The sequence below is a fragment of the Nicotiana attenuata genome, unplaced genomic scaffold (genome assembly GCF_001879085.1).
Source record: "Nicotiana attenuata strain UT unplaced genomic scaffold, NIATTr2, whole genome shotgun sequence".
Lineage (NCBI taxonomy): Eukaryota > Viridiplantae > Streptophyta > Magnoliopsida > Solanales > Solanaceae > Nicotiana > Nicotiana attenuata.
This window is the reverse complement of record NW_017670366.1, coordinates 633,369-643,201: the sequence shown is the minus strand read 5'-3', so window position 1 is coordinate 643,201 and position 9,833 is coordinate 633,369.

The window sequence follows — 9,833 nt, the reverse complement described above, 5'->3', positions numbered from 1 at the left end:
CACGCTCTCTCTAATGTATGGCGCAGAAGCCTTAATCCCGGTCGAGGTGGGGGAACCGAGCCTCAGGTTCCGGTATGCTACCGAAATGTCAAACGGCAAGGCCATGACCACGAGTCTAGACTTATTGGATGAAAGGCGGGAAGCCACCCTGGTCCAGTTGGCCGCCCAAAAGCGGTAAGTTGGGAGGTACTATAATCAAAGAGCTAACCTTCGGCATTTTCAAGTCGGGGATTTGGTTTTAAGGAAATTAACGCTACATACCAGGAACCTAAACGACGAGAAACTAAGCCCGAATTAGGAAGGACCGTATAGAGTTGTCAGAATAACCGGGAAAGGTTCATATAAACTCGAGTCGGGGAACGATGTACAACTACCAAACAACTGGAACGTGGCAAACTTAAATCGGTACTACTGCTAAGGTATGAGCATAATTCCCTTTTTAAATTTGTTATATTACGGACTAACTTGTGCTGTTACTCGGCCAAGGGCAAATGTGACTATTAGGTCTGAAACCACGTGTTATACTATTTTTCCCTTGAATCGACTTTTTCCCTAAATGGGTTTTACGACAAGGTTTTTAACGAGGCAACACTAAAAGATGTTACTTTAGCCTTGAAGGCCGGCCTAAAGTCGGAAGCTACTGATCATCTACACTGGACCAACAGTATTGAGCCCTCACATGTTCGGCCTCAAGTACTGGGGGCCATTACCCCCTAAGATAGGATCTTTAGAAGGTTTTATTACTTAATATGAAAAGCCAAGGCTTGGAAATTAGGATTCATTGTAAGGGTCAAACGAACCGTACCCATGTAGCACACTCTTACCATGGCATAAAGCTTATGCGCCTCTGATTATGTACTCTAAGTACAAAGCAACAAAAGAAATTTGCCCTTTATATTTTGTCACTACGCATTTTTCACCATCAATGCATTCATTGAATTACATAGAACGAATAACGGATCCTAAATACTAGAGCCCACGGGCTACCCCAACTCGGGGACTGTCGCCCAATAAAAAAATTGGGTGGCCTGGGCTATCGAATCCCGGAGGCACCGAGCCTATTAGGCAGGGCCCAAACATGAAAGCCTACGGCCAACCTAAAATGGCCGAATACATCCAAGTCCGTACTAGAAAGTAAGGCCCTTACGTATGATTAAAACCTATTAAAGGATTACCCTTGGCAAAACACTTTCGTGCATGACTAAAACACTCAAGTATCTTAAAGGCCTTTGTTTTTATCAAGATTTCGAAGCCACGAACAACTCGGAGTTATTATCGAAACCGGGCCTCATTTGGGATTCCGAAGAATGGGTACTCCAGATTACGTCCAATTCTATGATAAGGCATTAATGACGATCTTCAAATAAAAAATTTCAAACAGATGCTGGAAAATAAAAGACACAGTGTTGCCGAAGGGAAAATTTTATATATATATATATATATATATATATATATATATATATATATATATATATATATATATATAAATTTACAAAGGCACGATAAAACGGCCTCAAAATAAACAAAAAAAATATACAAAAGGAAACAAAAAAGGAGCTAAGGCATCTCCACCTAATCTTCACCAGAGCTCTACTCAGCATCGGAACCTTCGAGACCTTCGAGCTCGTATAGCTCATTTACCTCAGCCTCGAGCCTCTTGGCCTTTTCAATCTCGGCCGGCATATCAAATCCCCGAGCATGAATCTCGCCTCCTTCCGGGAAAGCCACTTTACATACTCAACCTTTGTTATTAAGCGGGCCTCGGCTATTTCTACATCTATCTTGTATTGGGCCAGCATCTCCTCGACCTCGGAGGAATCAATCGAGGTTGCCTCTAACTTGGATTCAGCACAGTGTATGCCGGGCCGAGGTCGTCCCATTCCGAGACCACTGAATCTAGTTGTGCCCGAAGCTCGTCATTTAGCCGAGACCACTTATCGACCTTATCCTTCGCCACCCAGAGCTGGTCCTTGACCGACGCCAACTCTTCTTTTGTAGCCTCCTTTTTCGAGGACAGAAGGTTCATCCTGCTCCTCAGCATCTCGGTCGAAGTTTTGAGCTCGTTCATCTCGGCCCGGAGCTGGTCAATCAAGTCTATCTTCTCTTGGACCTGTGAGGTTGCGTCTTTAGTCACTACGTGTAACCTCTCAATTTTAATCTAAAAAATCTTACCTTCTCGACCAGTTCAGCATGCTCCAAACGGACAAAGCCTCCTTTTGAGCTTTTTCCAGCTCGGCTCGAAGAATAGGGAGATCCTTGAAGGCCTCGTCTTTTTTCTCACTGAGAACCCTATACATGTCCTTCTAACGGACTTGCTGTTGGAGATTGAACTCGAGCTGGCTGACTTCCATTCAAGACCGAAGGAAGCTTTCATGGTGGAGCACCAAACCTTAAAAACAAAACGATAAGATCATGAAGAGATGCTGAAGTTAAATAAGATGCGTGAAGGGAAAGAAAGGGGAAGCTTACCCGGTTCAATGCATGTTGTGCCGTTAAAGAGGCTCGATGTGCCCACTAGGGGTAATCAATGCGTGACATTTCGCATTCAGGGACAGTCAATCGGCGGTTGACACGTGTCCGAAGTCAGAATAACGCGACTGATGGGATGTTTCACTGACCCATCCACTCAGTTGTAGCGTACGGAAGGAGGGACCAGGGTTAATTCATCGCTTCCCATCGCTTCGATAGATCTACTCTCCGAAAAGAGAGGGGACTATCTGTGTACGAGTAAAATCGGGGACAAAAGTTTCCCCAAATTCCCTAATAAGGAAACAAGAGGGAAGTACGATTGGACGTGACTATAAGCAAGGCCGAAGGACCCCTCGTAACGGAAAGTACCTGAGATCGGGCACAGTAAAACAATGGGTCCAGACCGAGTAAAGTTTCTAGAAAACAGGAAATGCGAGAACGGTTATGCATGACAAGTAGGAGCCGCAATATTGCCCTCAACCGGATATTACGGAGCGAATCTCGTCCGATATCGACTGCGGATCGACATTTACCGAAAATAGAAGATTTTTACCTTATTTGGACTTGTACTAGGATTGAAATTCCTCTACTATATAAAGGGAAAAGTTTCTTTTATTCTGACACATTATTGACAAGTAAATCAAAGCAATAAAAGTTTATTTCTATCTTCTAGCTATTGTTCAAAGTGTTCTTCATCTGTTCTCTTTTCTTATTCGCACGTTCTGAGTTAAGTGATAGAAATTGGTCCACAGTGAGAAACTCAAGCGAAGCAAGAGAGAAGATGCCCGACCGAGAGGAAGTCGTAACTGGAGTTAAATGTTGATTTTCCTTCCTTTAGCTACTAAGATGTTTCAGTTCGCTAAGTTTGAAAAGTCCAAAGAGCACAGACTAGCCACGGAGCTTGGATACGGTTTCCCGATCGGAGATCCATGGATCACAGACGATATCTCCCCATGGCCTTTCGCCTCTGAAAGCATCCTTCCTTCTCAATGCCCGGGCATCCATCCAATGCATTCTTTTCGATCTTGTACCCTATGTAGACTTGCAAAGCATAGGCTAGACAAGCAGTCCGAGCTTATATCGAGGGTCAGATCGAGGTCGAAATTCAGTATTCAACCCAAGATCAAGCTTGATCATCACATTACGATTGGTTTGATCTTTTATTTTATCTTAAACTTAATTTCTTGTTGTTCTTAGATCATTTGTATTGAATTTAACCACGTATCCTTTAAATCTCATACAAATATAATTGTACTTATTTTTTAGGGTAAACAAAGTACACTGTTAACTTATTAATTTGTCTACTGTTGGCTAGTCTGTTAGCTTGGTGTCAAAATTTACGTTACTACAGTGTCAAGGAAGCTAGCCAACTTGGCTAGTTTTTTCCCCTCAACTAATTGTTTTACTGTTATGAAATAAAGCAATTTAGCAAAATAAATTAATAATAATAAAAGTAAAATTAAGAACAGATATAGTAGACTCTTTCTTTTCTCTTTCATGGTGGTCATTACCTGTATAAATTGTCATGCTTTTATAGGCAAGAAAAGGTAATATAAAATCTATTTTGAATAGTGCAAAGATAGATATCTGGTAGGAAATTCATCCTCATACTATTTACAACGTGAAAATCCATCCATACGCTATTTACAACACTCCCCCTTGGATTTTTCATATATATAAAAAAATGACTCATAGACCTCAATAGGAAAAATCCCATTGGAAAAAAATTCTAGTGAAAGAAAAGAGTACATAGTTATTTCCAATATGCATTACTTGCCTCATTAAAACCTTACCAAGAAAACTCAGAGGGATAAAACTTTGGTTAAGGAAAAAAAGAGTGCATCGCATATTTTACTCCCCATGATGAAAACATCACATAATGTCGCGGAGACGACGTATACCAATTTTGTATATCAATTTCTCAAATGTTGAGGTTGACAATGCTTTAGTGAACATATCCACCAAATTATCACTTGAACGAACTTATTGAACGCCTATTTCACTAGTCTTTTGAAGATCTTGAGTGAAAAGGAATTTTGGTGAAATATATTTTGTTCTGTCTCATTTAATATATCCTCTTTTTAGTTGTGCTATGCACGCAGCATTATCTTCAATATTGTTGGGATATTTATTGTCAACAAAGACAGCATATTTCCTGAATATGTTGAGTTATTGACCTTAATCAAACGCATTCTCGACTTGCTTCATGAATGGCTATTATCTTTGCATGATTTGACAAAATAGCAACCATAGTTTATTTCATTGAACTCCATGATATGGCTCTACCTCCACATGCAAATAAATAGCCTGTCTGGGATCGAGCTTTATGTGGATCAGATAAATATCCTGCATCTGCGTAACCAATTAATGCTGACTTGGATTCATTTGAATAAAATAAACCCATATCAACGGTCCCTCAGAGATATCTGAATATATGCTTAATGCCATTCCAGTGTCTTTGTGTTGGGGAGAATTAAATCTTGCTAACAAGCTTACAGAGAAAGCTATATCTGGTCAAAAATTATAGGCAAGATAATAAACCCATATCAATGGTCCCTCAGAGGTATTTGAATATATGCTTAATGCCATTCCAGTATCTTTGTGTTGGAGAAGAACTAAATCTTGCTAACAAGCTTACACAGAAAGCTATATCTGGTCGGAAATTATTGGCAAGATATATTAATGACCCAATTGCACTAAGATATGGTATTTCTACACCCAAAAGTTCTTCATCATTTTCATGAGGTCGAAATGGATCTTTATTTATATCGAGTGGTCTCACAACCATCGGGATGCTCAGCGGATGTACTTTATCCGTATAGAATCGCTTTAAAATCTTTTCGGTGTATACTGATTGATGGACGAAAATTCCATCTTTCATATACTCAATTTGTACACCAAGACAAAATCTTGTCTTTCCAAGATCTTTCATTTTAAATTCTTTCTTTAAACAGTCTACTGCTTTAGGAAGCTCCCCAGGAGTTCCAATGACCCACTTGTACCCTACTGGCTTTGTACCGTTAGGTGTTCGAACTATAGGTCCGAAGACTTAATATTTTTCAAGTGAAGTTAATTCTGCCTGACTAACGTTTTTTCGTTTTGGTCAATCATTTCTCTATCTGCATTCGTCGATAGATTTTGGTTCAAGATCCTTATGTTGTTGTATTATTTCAACAACAACATTATAAGCAAAAACATTATCGACAATAATATTATTTCGGTTCCACCTTTTTACCGTAGAGACATATTGAGATCTCTTCATTCTCATTATTTTCATGTACTTGGACCTCCCATGAGGTCTTATCATTTGTTATGTCTCGAGGCTTTTCTTGAACCACCACCTTTATATATGATCGCCTTAATTATTTGCTCATTTCATTCTTCGATGATTTTTATCTTTGGAACCGGTCTACCACATTTCAAGCGTGGCTTAGACTCATTTGGATTAATTGATTATCCTGTCGGGACATCAACTCGAGTAGGAGCATTAGCAGCTGAAATATGTGACTTAGTCACCCTTGGTAGGTCAGTAAATGCATTTGGCAGTTGATTTGCATATTTTACAAATGAATTATTTTTTGAACCTCTTGTTCACATTAATTTGTTCGAGGATCTAAATAAGATAGTGATAATGAATTCCAATCTATCTCTTTTTCTAGCTGCTTATTTTCTCCCTCTAATATTAGGTAGATTGATTCATCAAATGGCAATCAGCAAATCTTGCTGTAAATAAATTCCAGTCATAGGTTCTAAATATTCAATAATAGAATGAGATTCGTACCCAACGTATATCCCTAACCTTCTTTAGGGACCCATCTTTGTGCGTTGTGGTGAAGCAATTGGAACATATATCGCACATCCAAATATTCTCAGATGGAAAATATTTGGCTCATGACCATAAGCCAACTGTAATAGGGAGAATTTATGATAACTTATCCGCCCGACGCGCACAAGTACCGCTTCATGCAAAATAGTATGACCCAATACCAAAATGGGAAGTTTGTTCTCATAAGCATTGGTCTAGCAATTAATTGGACGCGTTTGATCAATGATTGCGCTAGACCATTTTGAGTATGAACATGAGCAATCGGATGCTCAATTTTTATCCAATTGATATATAATAATCATTAAAGGCCTGGGATGTAAACTCATCAGCTTTATCAAGACGATTTGTCTTAATTACATAATATGAAAATTGTGCTCTTAGCATTATTATTTGAGCTAACATTCTCGCAAATGCCATATTGCCAGTTGATAACAAGCATACATGTGACCATCTTGTAGATGGATCTATCAAAACCATATAATATCTAAATGGTCCACATGGAGGGTGAATGGCCCACATATATCACCAAGTATACATTCTAGAAATGTAGGGGATTCAATCCTAACTTTAATTGGTGATGGGCCTAGTAATGAACTTACCTTGAGAATATGCAACACAAGAGAATTTTTAAAATTGAAGAACCTTATGGTTCTTCATTGAATGTCCATGTGAATTCTCAATTATTTTATGCATCATAGTAGAACAAAGATGGCCCAATCAGTTATGCCAAATAATAAAATTATCTTGATTAGTAAACTTCTCGTTTACTATGGCATTTGTTTCAATCCTGCTAATACTTGTGTAGTATAAGCCAAAGGAAAGAGCATGTAACATTTCAAGCACATATTTCTTATCAGACCTTATTGTAGTAATATAAAGATATTCAATCTTTTCATCATTTGTAGTCTCAATATGGTAGCCATTTTGGCGAATATCTTTGAAACTTAATAAGTTTCTATGAGATTTACTACAACATAGGGCTTCATCAATATCCAAATTTGTTCCTCCTGGTAGTAATAAGCTGGCTCTTCCAGAACCTTCAATTAGCCTTGTACTACCAGATATTGTATTAACATTGGTTTCTTTCATTACCAAACAAGAGAAATATTTTTTATCTTTTAACATAATGTGTTGTAGCACTCTCCAGAAGATATATATCATCTTTATTGATCTTGAGTCCAACTGAAGACTGGGAAATTTTCATATTTTTCATTTAAAAAAAAAAGAAAAAAGTAGATCATAAGAAATATGAAAGACTAACAGAAAAATAACATTAAGAAATACATTAGGAATGTAGAAACTAGCAAGACATGATACATTAGAAAAATACACTCAAGAACAACAAACTAGTTGCAAACATAAAATGAAAAATAACAACTTTTATTATAGCTTCATTCCCAGTAAGATGATTAGATCTCCAGTCAACATCCTCAAAGAAGTCTCCAGCTTCTAAATGAGTAATATTTGAAAGGCCTCCATAATTATCGTCTTTATATGCAATATGTGCCTCAGAATCATATTTATTTGAGGGACCTGCTTTATCATCATTATTTTGAAAGGTCAAGTGTGCCTCCACATTATTTTCTTTCTTTCTTAGGGAGGCTTGATAAAGTTTGACAACATGATCTGGCGTACGACAAATACGTGCCAAATGACCTTTAATACCACATCGGTGCAAATATTAATTTTACCTTTTGAAAGATTACTTTGAGAACCCTTAGTGTTCTCCTTTTTATTTTCACCATGATGACGATAATTGTTTCGTCCCATGCCATGTCCACGTTTACGACCATATCCACGACCACAATAATTATTTCATTTTCTTTTAGACTTATCATATGCTGCTACAACATTCACTTCCGGCAATGGAGCTGATCTAGTGGGACGAGTTTCTTGATTTTTTATTAATAGAGTATTATTCTGCTTTGCCACAAGTTGGCATGTGATTAACTCAGAATATTTTTTAAAACCTTTTTCACAATATTGTTGTTGTAGCACCACACTTGAAGCGTGAAAAGTGAAAAATATTTTTTTCAATAAGTCTTTATTTGTGATAGTGTTCTCCATATATTTTTAATAGAGAACTTACTTTAAAAATTGCAGAATTTTACTCATGGGTTTAAAATCTTGCAACCTTAAATTTATCCACTCGTACCGAGTTTTCGGTAATACTATAAGTTTTAGGTGGTCATATCGATCTTTCAAATTAATCCATAATTCAAATGGATCTTTTACGATTAAATATTGAAAGAATTACGGATTTAATCACTTGGCCCAGCAGACCAACTAAAAATGGCCTAGGTTTGAAGTCTTTACCCGATATGGCCCATGTTGCATATAATTTGAAAGAAACTTTTCATTCTTTAGCCCAATATTAAAGACATACTTTTAGGGTTTTTTTCTTTTCTTCTTTCTTCTTTCTCAGCATATTCAATCTCTCTTCACTCATCTCTCCTTCCTTCTCCCTAAAAATTACAGGATTTTTTTCTATATACTCGTGATAATTGCTTTTGAGCACTCAAGTGAAGAAACAAAAACAACTACTGTAACATTTCAGTAATTTTTGTGCTCTATACAGATGTGCACAATGGCTCTTAATCCTCGCATTCTTTGTCAATTCGATTTCGATTTTTGAGTTAATTGACAAAATGGTTAAGGAACCGCAATAAAATTTGGCATATCAGTCCAAAAACTATCAGATCTGGCCTAAAACTATCAGATCTTGCCTAAAAGAGCATCTCCGGCAATCTCGTCTCATATTTTCTTATTTCTCTTAGTTTTTGTTTCATCTTTTACAACTGGTGAAGCCCAAATTTGAATGCTAAAAACTCGCCGGAAAAATTCAACACCAACAACCACCGAAATCTGTAATGTGGTGATGGACAGAAGGTGTTTTCTAGTATAAATTTGTATAGGTAGTGTTTATACACACTTATACAATATTGTATAAATATGTATAAGTGTGTATATCTGCGTACAATGTTGTATAAATTATCTATATTTTTAATTATATACGTTATATGTGTATAATAGGCATCCATGGATGTTTGACACTTTCTTCTTTTTTCTTCTTTGTCTTATTTTTCTGATATACATTATTACATATTGTATATACAAGTTTATACAAAGTTATACATCATTATACATGTAATGCACATGTGCAGTTAAATCTAAAACTAAATGTTTAATCTATGCATAAATCGACTTTTTTGTTGATTTATTTGCCAAATCATGACCATGCAATAATTTTTTCAATTTTTATTTTTTATCTATGCTATTTGGAACTTGGAAAAGAAGAAAATTTAAGGTTTTCAAGTTGCATTATATATGAATTTGAATTTTTTGTAGCTGGAATAGGAATATATACAAACTTGGGGAAGAAGAATAAAAAATCACAAAATTTTTGTGCTTGAAGATCTGCAGAATAAAAAAAAAAAACAAGAAGAAAAAATGCTTATTTTTCGAACTTTGGCCTATTGTTAATGGGCTACAGATTTGCAAAGTTGTAACTGGGTTATTCTGATGCAATGTACATGGG